We start from the raw sequence: 14,449 nt of genomic DNA, 5'->3' as shown, positions 1-14,449 counted from the left end.
ATAAATCTCACAAATTTTACTCTGTAGAAGCACGTCTCATTGAATAAAATCCTAACAGCCAACTTAATGGATCATTTATTAAATAAAAGCCAATGTGTAAACTTCACAGTTCTCCCTCACAAGGAGCATGTAAAGGCAGTAATAATAGATAATGTGTGTATATATATATATATATATATGTATACACACACATATATGTATTTCATTGGCAATTATGTGCTTTATGTGTTCATTTGCTTAAATTCACAACAGCCATATAAAGGAGAAGGTAATGTTCTTCATGGGTGGATTACAGAAGCTGATCAAGGACAGATAGCAGGTGAGTGGTGCCAAAGCAGTAAGACCTAGATGGTGTGACTCTAGTGCTCTTAATCTCTACTCACTCTTCACCATGAACTCTACCAGAGAAAACACTTTTTAAAAATTGGTTGGAACATGAACAACTTATTGAACACAGACCATATATAAAACTTCATATACAGAATATTTTGCTTGTAGTTTAGAGAATTACTTACAGAACCTGCTAAACTTAAAGCTTAAATAAACTTAAAAAGTGTTAGATATTCACATCAAGCTGTGTGGCTTTTGCCATAGTCATGGAAAAACAGCTCTTTCCCATGATTACTTTGACTGTAACAAATTTATTCTCTGAGAGGGGTTGTTTGGGGCTTTGTAATAAAATAGGTACTGACTCAAAGTATGGTGGGTCTAAAGTGGGATATACTGTGTCGCTAACACACCTGCTTTCAAAGACTTAATATGAAAAAAAAGTAAAATATCTCATTAATAATGTTTATGTTCATTGGGTGTTGAAATACTATTTTATATATATTGAGTGAATTCAGTGTCTCATTAAAATTAATTTTACCTCTTTAAAAAATACAAATAAAATAAAAGAGGCACCAAGGAAAAGCTTCTAGTTTGGTTAATTATGGATCTAGGCTACCAATGATCTCTTCAAGTCAGGAGACTTTTGCTAAAACTGCCTATACTACAGAACCACTTTGAAGTATGCTCCAGGCATGCCCTAAGCTTGTCCTAAGTATGTCCATTGCAGAGTGTATTTCATGTACCTAGCTCAATTTCATAAAGCTTGCTATAGATGTCTTCGTTCTTAGGATAAAAAAGTGCTGTGTGTCCTGCCTAAGTAATTTTAGACAATTGGACCAAGGTTCAAATGGACTGCATGGGTAGCCTTTGTATGGTAAAGAAATAGACTAGCATGCAAATTTCTTAGAGGTTTTATACAAGAGACAGAAGAAACTTGTTATAGTGATCACAAAAGCATCTCTCTTTCTCTTGTCTTAATTTTCTCCATTGTCTTTTGGTTTCTATGATTTCTGGTGAGGAGTCAGATGTCTGTGTTAATGTTGTTCCTATGAAAGCAATGTGTCTTTTTATCTCAAGATGTTAAAAGACATACTTTCTGCCTTCAGTCTTTAGAAGTTCAGAAGTTTTCTTTGGAGTTCACAAGTATTCTTAAGTGTGTGATTTCATGTTTTCAGTTATCTAGGATAATTTTAAGACATTATTTATTCAGATATTGCATCTAACCAATTCTCTATGGCCTACAGTTTGGGGATTCTAATTTCAATTTTTTTCCTTATCAATTACATTTATATTAGAATTGTATACCATATTCCATATAATTTTTGCCCTCAACATATTTATTGTTTTGTCTCTAATTTTTCTTGTTTTGATTATTTTCTATCTAACCACTTTGTGGTTAGTCATATTTTTTCTCTAACCCACTTTTATATGACAAAGTTACTTTAATTAGATGTAACTTTTGTATATTTTTAATTAGAGGATAATTGCTTCACAATGTTGTGTTTGTTTCTGGTATACAACATGAATCAGTTGTAAGTATACTTATATCCCCTGCCATTTGAGCTTCCCTCTCAACCCCATCCAACCCCTCTAAGTCATCACAGAGTACCAAGTTGAGCTCCCTCTGTTATATAGGAGCTTCCCATTAGCTATATATCTTACATGTAGTAGTGTATATATGCAATGGTACTCTCTCAATTCATCACAGCCTCTCCTTGCCCTGCTGTGACCACAAGTCCCTTTTCTATGTCTGTGTCTTTATTTCTGTTCTACAAATAGGTTCATCGTACCATTTTTCTACATGGCATTTCTGGGTCATATGGGAGTTTCATTTCTAGTTTCCAAAGGATCCTCCATACTGTTCTCCACAGTGGTTGTATCAATATATATTCTCACCAATAGTAAAAGAGGGCTTTCTTTCCTCCACATCTTCTCCAGCATTTATTTTTTTTAGGTTTTTTTTTTTTTTTTTAATGATAGCCATTCTGATCAGTGTGAGGTGATGCTTCATTGTAGTTTTGATTTGCATTTCTCTAATAATGAGTGATGTTGATCATCTTTTCATGTATTTGTTGGCCATCTTATGTCTTTGGAGAAATGTCTGATTAGGTCTTTCAACCATTTTCTGATTGAGTTGTTTGTTTTCCTAATATTGAGCTACATGAGCTTTCTGTATATTTTGTATATTAATCCTTTGTCAGTTTCTTCATTTGCAGTTATTAGCTCTCATACTGAGGGTTGTCTTTTCATGTTGTTTGTGGTTTCCTTTGCTCTTCAAAAGGATTATGATTAAATAAGTCCCATGTGTTTTATTTTTGTTTTTACTTCCATTAAGCTAAGAGGTGGGTCAAAAAGATCTTGTGATTTATGTTGAAGAGTGTTCTGCCAATGTTTTCCTCTAAGGGTTTTATATAGATGGCTCTTTGCCCCACGGACTATACAGTCCATGGAATTCTCCATGTCAGAATACTGGAGTGGATAGCCTTTCCCTTCTCTGGGGGATCTTCCCAACCCAAGGATCGAACCCAGGTTCTCCATATTGCAGGCGTATTCTTTGCCAACTGAGTCACAAGGGAAGCCCATAGATGGCCTTACATTTAGATATTTAGTCTGTTTTCACTATTTTTGTGTATGGTGTTAGAAAGTGTTCTAATTCCATTCTTTTATATGCAGCAGTCTACTTATTGAGGAGACTGTCTTTTCATCATATAATTTTCTGTCTGAGTAATCTGTCCATTGATTAAGTGAAATGTTAGTGTCTCCCACTCTTATTGTGTTGCTGCCAATTTCCCCTTTCAGAGCTGTTAGCATTTGTTTTAGGTATTGAGGTGCTCCTTTGTTGTTTGCATAATATTTACAATTGTTATGTCTTTTTCTTGGATTGATCTCTTGATCATTATATAGTGTCCATCCTTGTCTCTTAATATTCTTTATTTTAAATTCTACTTTATCTAATAAGAGTATTGCTACCTCAGTTTCGTTTTGATTTCAATTTGCATGGAATATGGTCTTTTATCCCTTCACTTTCAGTTTCTATGTCTCCTGAGGTCTGAAGTGGGTCTATTAGAGACCACATTTAGGCAGTCTTTGTCTTTTGGTTGGAGCGTAATATCCATTTATATTTAAGATGATTATAAATATGTATGTTCCTATTACCATTTTCTTAATTGCTTTTGGTTTGTTTTTGTAAGTCTTTTTATTCTCTTGTTTTACCTGCCTAGAGAATTTCCTTTAGGATTTGTTGTATAGTTGGTTTGGTGGTGCTGAATTCCCATAAATTCTCTTGAAATATCTTTAAAGCTCTTGATTTCTCTGTTGAATCTGAAAGGGATCCTCTCTTGGTAATCTTGGTTGTAGGTTTTTTCCTCTTTCATTACTTTGAAAATTTACCATTCTTTTCTGACATGCAGAGTTTCTGCTAAAAGATCAGCTTTCAGCCTTATGCAGATTCTCTTGTATGTTATTTGTTGCTTTTCCCTTGTTGCTTTTAATATTTTTTTCTTTGTGTTTAATATTTCTCTTGGGTTTCTCCTGTATGAGATTCTGTGCTTCCTGAATTTGGTTATTTTCTTTCCCATGTTAGGAAACCTTTCAACTATAATCTCTTAGAATATTTTCTCAGACTCTTCTCATTTTCTTCTTCTGGGATCTCCATAATTCAAATGTTGATGCATTTGATATTGCCCCAGAGGTCTGTGAGACTGTCCACAATTCTTTTCATTCACTTTCCTTTATTCTGCTCCTTAGCAGTTATTTCCACCATTCTGTCTTCCAGCTCACTTAACTGTTCTTCTGCCTCAATGTATTCTTCTATTGATTCTTCCTAGAGTAGTTTCAACTTCAGTTATTGTGTGAATCATCATTGTTTGCTTATTCTATAATTCTTCTAGACAATTATTAAATGTTTTTTGCATTTTTTCCATTCTATTTTCGAGATTTTGGATAATTTTTATTATCATTACTCTGAATTCATTTTCAGATATATTGCCTATTTACCCTTTATTTATTTGGTCTTGTGGATTTTCGTCTTCCTTTTTCATCCCAATGGGGGCTTTCCTGGTGGCTCAGATGGTAAAGAAATCTGCCTGAAATGCTGGAGATAGTTTTTCAATCCCTGGGTTGAGAAGTTCCCCTGGAGAAGGGAATGGCAACCCACTCCAGTATTCTATTTTTTTTTCCACTCCAGTATTCTTGCCTCAAGAATCCCATGGACACAGGAACATGGAAGGCTATATTATATAGTCCATGGGATTGCAAAGAGTTGGATGTGAATGAGCAACTAACACTTTGCGTCATCCTAATGATATTTCTCTTTTTATTCTGTCTAGCTTACAGTGTTACAGGCCTCTATTTTTCTTAGGCTGCAGAGTTGTTTATCTTGTTTCTGGTCTCTGTCCTCATTGAGTGAGGTTGGTCTAGTTTCTTGTGAAAGTTTCATGGTGGGAGGGATTGGTTCCTGTGTTCTGGTGGGTGGACCTGAATTTTTTCCAATGATGGGCAGGGACATGTCAGAGGTGTACTTTGGGGTATCTGTGGGTTTAGTATGACCTTATTAGGACTGTTGGCTAATGATAGGGTTCGTGTACCTGTCTTGCTTGTGGTTTGGCATAGGAGTCTGGCACTGTGTGCTCCAGGCAGTTGGGTGGAGCACGACATTGATTTTGATGGTGTAATGGGAGCTGTCGCCAGTTTATATTCCAGGGGCCAAGACTTATCTGACTGTCCACTGTCCTGGACTTGTTCTCACCCGAGAGTCTCAGGCCTGAACTTTGGTCTGGGAACCAAGACACCACAAATCATTCATCACAGCAATAAAAGGGAATTGTTTTTAAAAAAGGAAAACAAAACAACAACAAAAGAAAAAAGACTTAAAAAAGACACATGATAAAAGTAAAATCAAACAAAGAGAAACAAGAACAAAGGAATACACACACACACACAAGAAGTCAAAGCAGAAGCAAAGAAAGCAAAGTACAAGATAGCAACCAAACAAACAAAAAATAAAATAAAAGAAGAAATCCATGAATTAAAAACAAAAAAAGCAGAATTAAACAGAAAACAAAAAACTGAAGCAGAGTGCCAACTGAAAAATAAATCAAAGAAAATGAAAACATGAAAATGGTAAGAAAAAAAAAGAACAACAGAGAAGCAAAGTTAAAACTATATTTAAAGGATCTCTCCAACTAATAAAAATAAATGGAAAAAAAAAGACTAAAAAAAAACACAAAACTATATTTAAAGGATCTATATGCATTTTAGTCATAGTTAACAGAAGAATCCAAAATGCAGTTCTTGGGTGCAATCTCAAAAATGACAGGATGATCTCTGTTTGTTTCCAAGGCAAACCATTCAGTATCACAGTAATCCAAGTCTCTGCCCCAATCAGTAAAGGTGAAGAAACTGAAGTTGAATGGTTCTATGAAGACCTACAAGACCTTCTAGAACTAACACCCCAAAAAGATGTCCTTTTCATTATAAGGGACTGAAATGCAAAAGTAGGAAGTCAAGAGATACCTGGAGTAACAGGCAAAACTGGCCTTGGAGTATAAAATGAAGCAGGGCAAAGGCTAACAGAGTTTTGCCAAGAGAATGTACTGGTGATAGCAAACACCCTCTTCCAATGACACAAGAGAAGACTCTACATCTGGACACTACCAGATGGCCAACACCAAAATCAGACTGATCACATTCTTTGCAGTCAAAGATGGAGAAGCTCTGACACTCAGTTCAGTTCAGTCACTCAGCCCTTTATAACTCTTTGTGACCCCATGGACTGCAGCATGCAAGGCCTCCCTGTCTATCACCAACTCCCGGAGTTTACCCAAACTCATGTCTATCGAGTCGGTGATGCCATTCAACCATCTTATTCTCTGTCGTCCCCTTCCCCTCCTGCCTTTAATATTTCCCAGCATCAGGGTCTTTTCCAATGAGTCAGTTCTTCGCATCAGGTGGCCAAAGTGCTGGAGTTTCAGTTTCAATGTCAGTCCTTCCAATGAACACTCAGGACTGATCTCCTTTAGGATGGACTGTGGATCTCTTTGCAGTCCAAGGGACTCTTAAAGTCTGACAGTCAACAAAAACAAGAACAGAAGCTGACTGTGGCTCAGATCATGAACTCCTTATGAACTCGTTGTTGCCAAATTCAGACTTAAATTGAAGAAAGTAGGAAAAACCACTAGACAATTCAGGTATGACCTAAATCAAATCCCTTATATTTATACAGTAGAAGTGACAAATAGATTCAAGGGATTAGATGTGATAGAGTGCCTAAAGAACTATGGACAGAGGTGGGTGACATTGTACAGGAGGCAGTGATCAAGACCATCCCCATGAAAAAGAAATGCAAAAGGGCAAAATGGTTGTCTGAGGAGACCTTACAAGTAGCTGAGAAAAGAGGAGTGAAAGGCAAAGGAGAAAAGGAAAGATATACTCATCTGAATGCAGAGTTTCAAAGAATAGCAAGGAGAGAAAAGGAAGACTTCCTCAAGTGATCAATGCAAAGAAATAGAGGAAAACAATAGGATGGGAAAGACTAGAGATCTCATAAAGAAAATTGGACATACCAAGGGAACATTTCATGCAAAGATGGGCACAATAAAAGACAGAAATTGTATGGAACTAACAGATGCAGAAGATATTAAGAAGAGGTGGCAAAAAACACAGAAGAACTATACAAAAAAAAAAACTTCATGACCCAGATAACCACTCTGATGTGATCATTCACCTACAGCCAGACATCCTGGAATGTGAAATCAAGTGGGTCTTAGGAAGCATTATGACAAGGAAAGCTAGTGGTGATGATGGAATTCCAGTGGAGCTATCTCAAATCCTAAATGATGATTCTATTAAAATGCTGCACACACTATGCCGGCAAATTGGGAAAACTCAGCAGTGTCCACAGGACTGGAAAAGGTCAGTTTTCATTCCAATCCCAAAGAAAGGCAATGGCAAGGAATGTTCAAAATGCTGCACAATTGCACTCTTCTTACATGCTAGCAAAATAATGATCAAAATTCTCCAAGCTAGCGTTCAACAGTACGTGCTCTGTGAACTTCCAGATGTCCAAGCTGGATTTAGAAAAGTAGGAGGAACAAGAGATCAAATTGCCAACATCTGTTGGATCATTGAAAAAAGCAATAGAGTTCCAGAAAAACATCTATTGCTGTTTTATTGACTATGCCAAAGCCTTTGACTGTGTGGATCACAACAAATTGTGCAAAATTCTTCGAGGTGAGAACACCAGATCACCTTACCTGCCTCCTTAGAAGTCTGTATGAAGGTCAAGAAGCAACAGTTAGAACTGAACATGGAAGAATAGACTGGTTCCAAATCAGGAAAGAAGTACATCAAGGCTGTATATTGTCACCCTGCTTATTTAATCTATATGCAGAGTACATCCTGTGAAATGCTTGGCTAGGTAAAGTGCAAGCTGGAATCAAGATTGACAGAAGAAATACCAATAACCTCAGATATGCAGATGACACCACCCTTATAGCAGAAAGCGAAGAACTATAGAGCCTCTTACTGAAAGTGAAAGAAGAGAGTGAAAATGTTGGGTTAAAACTCCACATTCAGAAAAGTAAGACCATGGCATCCAGACTCATCACTTCATGGCAAATAGATGGGGAAACAATGGAAATAGTGACAGACTTTATTTTGGGGGCTCCAAAATCACTGCAGATAGTGACTGCAGTCATGATACTAAAAGAGTCTTCCCTCTTGGAAGAAAAGCTATGACTAACCCAGACAGCATATTAAAAAGCCAAGACATTACTTTGCTAACAAATATCCTTCTAGTCAAAGATATAGTTTTTCCAGTAGTTAATTATGGATGTGAGAGGTGGACTATAAAGAAAGTTGAGCCCTGAAGAATTAATGATTTTGAACTATGGTGGTGCTGGAAAAGACTCTTGAGAGTTCGTTGGACTTCAAGGAGATCAAACCAGTCAATCCTAAAGGAAATCAGTTCTGCATATTCATTGGAAGGACTGATGCTGAAGCTGAAACCCCAATATTTTGGCCACCTGATGCAAAGAACTGACTCATTGGAAAAGACTCTGATGCTGGGAAAGACTGAAGGCAGGAGGAGAAGGGGACGACAGAAGATGAGATGGTTGGATGACATCACCGACTCTATGAACATGAGGTTGAGCAAGCTCCGGGAGTTGGTGATGAATAGGGAAGCCTGACGTGCTCCAGTCCTTGGGGTCACAAAGAGTCAGACATGACTGTGAGACTGAACTGAATTGACATATATTTTAAAAGCAAAGAAAAAAATGAAAAAGAAATGAAATAAAACAAAAAAATCAGAACAACAGAAAACCAAATAAAAGCAGAAGTATATGAAAGATAGGACCTGTGACTAAAAGTATCCCAAAAGATTAAATAATAATAATAATAACAAAACAACAACTATAACACCAGAGAAAAAATAAATAAGAAAACAGAACCGTGCTCACTTCGGCAGCACATATACTAAAATTGGAATGATACAGAGAAAACTAGCATGGCCCCTGTGCAAGGATGACATGCAAATTCATGAAGCGTTCCACATTTTCCCTGTCAAACCCCACCCACAGCGAGGAATCTCCCCAATAAAGAGGAAACACCAATTGCCAGAAAACAGAAAGGCCACCCCAAACACAGCAACCTAAACAAGATGAAAAGGCAGAGAAATACCCAGCAGGTAGAGGAACAGGATACATGTCCACCAAACCAAACAAAAGAGGAGGAGATAGGGAGTCTACCTGATAAAGAATTCCAAATAATGATAGTGAAAATGATCCAAAATCTTGAAAGCAAATTGGAGTTACAGATAAATAGCCTGGAGACAAGGATCAAGAAGATGCAAGACATGTTTAACAAAGACCTAAAAGAAATAAAAAAGAGTCAACATATAATGAATAATGCAATAAATGAGATAAAAAACCCTCTGGAGGGAACCAACAGTAGAATAACAGAGGCAGGAGATAGGATAAGTGAGGTAGAAGATAGAATGGTAGGAATAAATGAAGCAAAGAGGAAAAAAAGAAAAAAGAATTAAAAGAAATGAAGACAACCTCAGAGACCTCTGGGACAATGTGAAACACCCAACATTCGAATCATAGGAGTCCCAGAAGAAGACAAAAAGAAAGACTATGAGAAAATACTTGAGGAGATAATAGTCAAAAACTTCCCTACAATGGGGAAGGAAATAATCACCCAAGTCCAAGAAACCCAGAGAGTCCCAAACAGGATAAACTCAAGGCGAAACACCCCAAGACACATATTAATCAAATTAACAAAGATCAAACACAAAGAACAGCAAGGGAAAAACAACAAATAACACACAAGGGGATTCCCATAAGTACAACAGCTGATCTTTCAATAGAAACTCTTCAGGTCAGAAGGGAATGGCAGGACACACTTAAAGTGATGAAAGAAAACAACCTACAACCCAGATTACTGTACCCAGCAAGGATCTCATTCAGATACGAAAGAGAAATCAAAAGCTTTAGAGACAAGCAAAAGCTGAGAGAATTCAGCACCACCAAACCAGCTCTTCAACAAATGCTAAAGGATCTTCTCTAGACAGGAAACACAGAAAGGATGTATAAGCTCGAACTTAAAACAATAAAGTAAATGGCAATAAGTAAATTATTGTTCATACTTATCAATAATTACCTTAAATGTAAATGGGTTGAATGCCCAACCAAAAGACAAAGACCGGTTGAATGGATACAAAAACAAGACCCCTATATATGTTGTCTACAAGAGACCCACCTCAAAACAAGGGACACATACAGACTGAAAGTGAAGGGCTGGAAAAAGATATTCCATGAAAATAGAGACCAAAAGAAAGCAGGAGTAGCAATACTCATAGTAGATAAAATAGACTTTAAAAAAAGGCTGTGAAAAGAGACAAAGATGGACACTACATAATGATCAAAGGATCAGTCCAAGAAGAAGATATAACAATCATAAATATATATGCACCCAACATAGGAGCACCACAATATGTAAGACAAATGCTAACAAGTATGAAAAGGGAAATTGACAGTAACACAATAAGAGTGGGAGACTTTAATACTTCACTCACACCCATGGATAGATCAACTAAACAGAAAATTAACAAGAAAACACAAACTTTAAATGATACAATAGACCAGTTAGACCTAATCAATATCTATGGGACATTTCACCCACAAACAATGAATTTCACCTTTTTCTCAAGTGCACTAGGAACCTTCTCCAGGATAGATCACATCCTGGGCCATAAATCTAGCCTTGGTAAATTCAAAAAATTGAAATCATTCTGATCATCTTTTCTGAGCACAATGCAGTAAGATTAGATGTCAATTACAGGAGAAAAACTATTAAAAATGCAAATATATGGAGGCTGAACACCACGCTGCTGAATAACCAACAAATCACAGAAGAAATAAAAAAAGGAAATCAAAATATGCATAGAAATGAGTGAAGATGAAAACACAACAACCCAAAACCTATGGGACACTATAAAAGCAGTGCTAAGGGGAAGGTTCATAGCAATACAGGCTTACCTCAAGAAACAAGAAAAAAGTCAAATAAATAACCTAACTCTACACCTAAAGCAACTTGAAAAGGAAGAAATTATGAACTCCAGGGTTAGTAGAAGAAAAGAAATCTTAAAAAAAATTAGGGCAGAAATAAATGCAAAAGAAGCAAAAGAGACCATAGCAAAAATCAACAAAACCCAAAGCTGGTTCTTTGAGAAGGTAAATAAAATTGACAAACCATTAGCCAGACTCATCAAGAAACAAAGGGAGAAAAATCAAATCAACAAAATTAGAAATGAAAATGGAGAGATCACAACAAACAACACAGAAACACAAAAGCTGATAAGAGACTATTATCAGCAACTACATGCAAATAAAATGGACAACTTGGAAGAAATGGACAAATTCTTAGAAAAGTACAACTTTCCAAAATTGAACCAGGAAGAAATAGAAAATCTCAACAGACCATCACAAGCACGGAAATGGAAACTGTAATCAGAAATCTTCCAACAAACAAAAACCCAGGACCAGACGGCTTCACAGCTGAATTCTACCAAAAATTTAGAGAACTAACACCTATCCTGCTCAAACTCTTCCAGAAAATTGCAGAGGAAGGTAAACTTCCAAACTCATTTTATGAGGCCACCATCACCTTAATACCAAAACCTGATACAGATGCCACAAAAAAAAAAAAAAAAAAGAGAGAGAGAAGAAAAGAAAACTATAGGCCAATATCACTGATGAACATAGATGCAAAAATCTTTAGCTAGATTCTAGCAAACATAATCCAACAACATATTAAAAAGATCATACATCATGACCAAGTGGGCTTTATCCCAGGGATGCAAGGATTCTTCAATATCCACAAGTCAATCAATGTAATACACCACATTAACAAGTTGAAAAATAAAACCCATATGATTATCTCATTAGATGCTGAGAAAGCCTTTGACAAAATTCAACATCCATTTATGATTAAAAAAAAAAAAAACCGGAAAGCAGGAATAGAAGGAACATACCTCAACATAATAAAAGCTATATATGACAAACCCTCAACAAACTTTATCCTCAATGGTGAAAAATTGAAAGCATTTCCCCTAAAGTCAGGAACAAGACAAGGGTGCCCACTCTCACCACTACTATTCAACATAGTTTTGGAAGTGTTAGCCACAGCAATCAGAGCAGAAAAAGAAGTAAAAGGAATCCAGATAGGAAAAGAAGAAGTAAAACTCTCACTGTTTGCAGATGACATGATCCTCTACATAGAAAACCCTAAAGACTCCAGCAGAAAATTACTAGAGCTAATCAATGAATATAGTAAAGTTGCAGGATATAAAATTAACATACAGAAATCCCTTGCATTCTTATACTCTAACAATGAGAAAACAGAAACAGAAATTAAGGAAACAATTCCATTCACCATTGCAACGAAAAGAATAAAATACTTAGGAATAAATCTACCTAAAGAAACAAAAGACCTATATATAGAAAACTATAAAACACTGATGAAAGAAATCAAAGAGGACACAAATAGATGGAGAAATATACCATGCTCATGGACTGGAAGAATCAATATAGTGAAAATGAGTATAATACCCAAAGCAATCTATAGATTCAATGCAATCCCTATCAAGCTACCAACGGTATTTTTCACAGAACTAGAACAAATAATTTCACAATTTGTATGGAAATACAAAAAACCTCGAATAGCCAAAGTAATCTTGAGGAAGAAGAATGGAACTGGAGGAATCAACCTGCCTGACTTCAGTCTCTACTACAAAGCCACAGTCTGTGGCTTTGACAGTGTGATAGACACTGTCTATCACAAGCCAAGACAGTGTGATACTGGCACAAAGACAGAAATATAGATCAAAGGGACAAAATAGAAAGCCTTGAGATAAATCCACACACCTATGGACACCTTATCTTTGACAAAGGAGGCAAGAATATACAATGGAGAAAAGAAAATCTCTTTAACAAGTGGTGCTGGGAATACTGGTCAACGACTTGTAAAAGAATGAAGCTAGAACACTTTCTAACACCATACACAAAAATAAACTCAAAATGGATTAAAGATCTAAATTAAGACCAGAAACTATAAAACTCCTAGAGGAAAACATAGCAAAACACTCTCTGACATAAACCACAGCAGGATCCTCTATGACCCACCTACCAGAATATTGGAAATAAAAGCAAAAATAAACAAATGGGACCGAATTAAAATTAAAAGCTTCTGCACAACAAAGAAAACTATAAGCAAGGTGAGAAGACAGCCTTCAGATTGGGAGAAAATAATAGCAAATGAAACAATGGACAAAGAATTAATCTCAAAAATATACAAGCAACTCCTGCAGCTCAATTTCAGAAAGATAAAAGACCCAATCAAAAAGTGGGCCAAAGAACTAAACAGACATTTCTCCAAAGAAGACATACAGATGGCTAAAAAACACATGAAAAGATGCTCAACATCACTCATTATCAGAGAAATGCAAATCAAAACCACAGTGAGGTACCATTACACACCAGTCAGAATGGCTGCTATCCAAAAGTCTACCAGCAATAAATGCTGGAGAGGGTGTGAAGAAAAGGGAACCCTCTTACACTGTTGGTGGGAATGCAAACTAGTACAGCCACTATGGAGAACAGTGCGGAGATTCCTTAAAAATCTGGAAATAGAACTGCCATATGACCCAGCAATCCTGCTGCTGGGCATACATGCTGAGGAAACCAGAATTGAAAGAGACACGTGTACCCCAATGTTCATTGCAGCACTGTTTATAATAGCCAGAACATGGAAGCAACCTAGATGTCCATCAGCAGATGAATGGATAAGAAAGCTGTGGTACATATACACAATGGAATATTACTCAGCCATTAAAAAGAAAAGATTTGAATCAGCTCTAATGAGGTGGATGAAACTGGAGCCTATTATACAGAGTGAAGTAAGCCAGAAAGAAAAACACCAATACAGTTTACTAATGCATATATATGGAATTTAGAAAGATGGTAATAATAACCCTGTATGCGAGACAGCAAAAGAGACACAGAAGTATTGAACAGTCTTTTGAACTCTGTGGGAGAGGGCGAGGGTAAGATGATATGGGAGAATGACATTGAAACATGTAAATTCTCATATGTGAAATGAATCGCCAGTCCAGGTTTGATGTATGATACAGGGTGCTCGGAGCTGGTGCACTTGGATGACCCAGAGGGATGGGATGGGGAGGGAGATGGGAGGGTGTTTCAGGATAGGGAACACATGTACACCCATGGTGGAGTCAAGTCAATGTATGGCAAAACCAATACAATGTGGTAAAGTAAAATTAATTAATTAATTAAAAATAAAATAAAATAAAAACTAAAAAGAAAAGAAAAGAAAACAGAACCAAAAACATGATGAATCAAAGCATAAAAATAATAATAAATGTTTTCCCAGGTTCTCAGCTCTCAGTGTCCTGTTCCCACCATGAGCCACAGTCTACCTATGCCTGCTCGGAGGCCCTTCAGTGCTGGGGTGGGTGCTGGGTTCTGGGCCTGCTGTAGGCTCTGTGAGGGCATCTGGTCCTGCTCCCTCATTTGCTTACCCTCAATGTCCATGGGTA

General features: G+C 36.7%; 1 protein-coding gene and 1 non-coding gene across 2 annotated transcripts in view; one reads left to right on the top strand and one right to left on the bottom strand.

Moving 5' to 3' along the window:
- Positions 1-14,449, bottom strand: part of GABRG3 (gamma-aminobutyric acid type A receptor subunit gamma3) — an 833,077-nt gene that overhangs the window by 98,484 nt on the left and 720,144 nt on the right. The gene's annotated exons all lie outside the window — the stretch shown is intronic.
- On the top strand, positions 8,782-8,888 carry LOC139038900 (U6 spliceosomal RNA). Its single transcript, XR_011492032.1, has one exon. It is a non-coding gene; the product is annotated as a U6 spliceosomal RNA (small nuclear RNA).

Source organism: Odocoileus virginianus, chromosome 16 (genome assembly GCF_023699985.2).
Source record: "Odocoileus virginianus isolate 20LAN1187 ecotype Illinois chromosome 16, Ovbor_1.2, whole genome shotgun sequence".
In the NCBI taxonomy this organism is placed as follows: domain Eukaryota; kingdom Metazoa; phylum Chordata; class Mammalia; order Artiodactyla; family Cervidae; genus Odocoileus; species Odocoileus virginianus.
The sequence above is the reverse complement of the archived record's forward strand: the minus strand, read 5'-3'. Positions and strand labels throughout refer to the sequence as shown.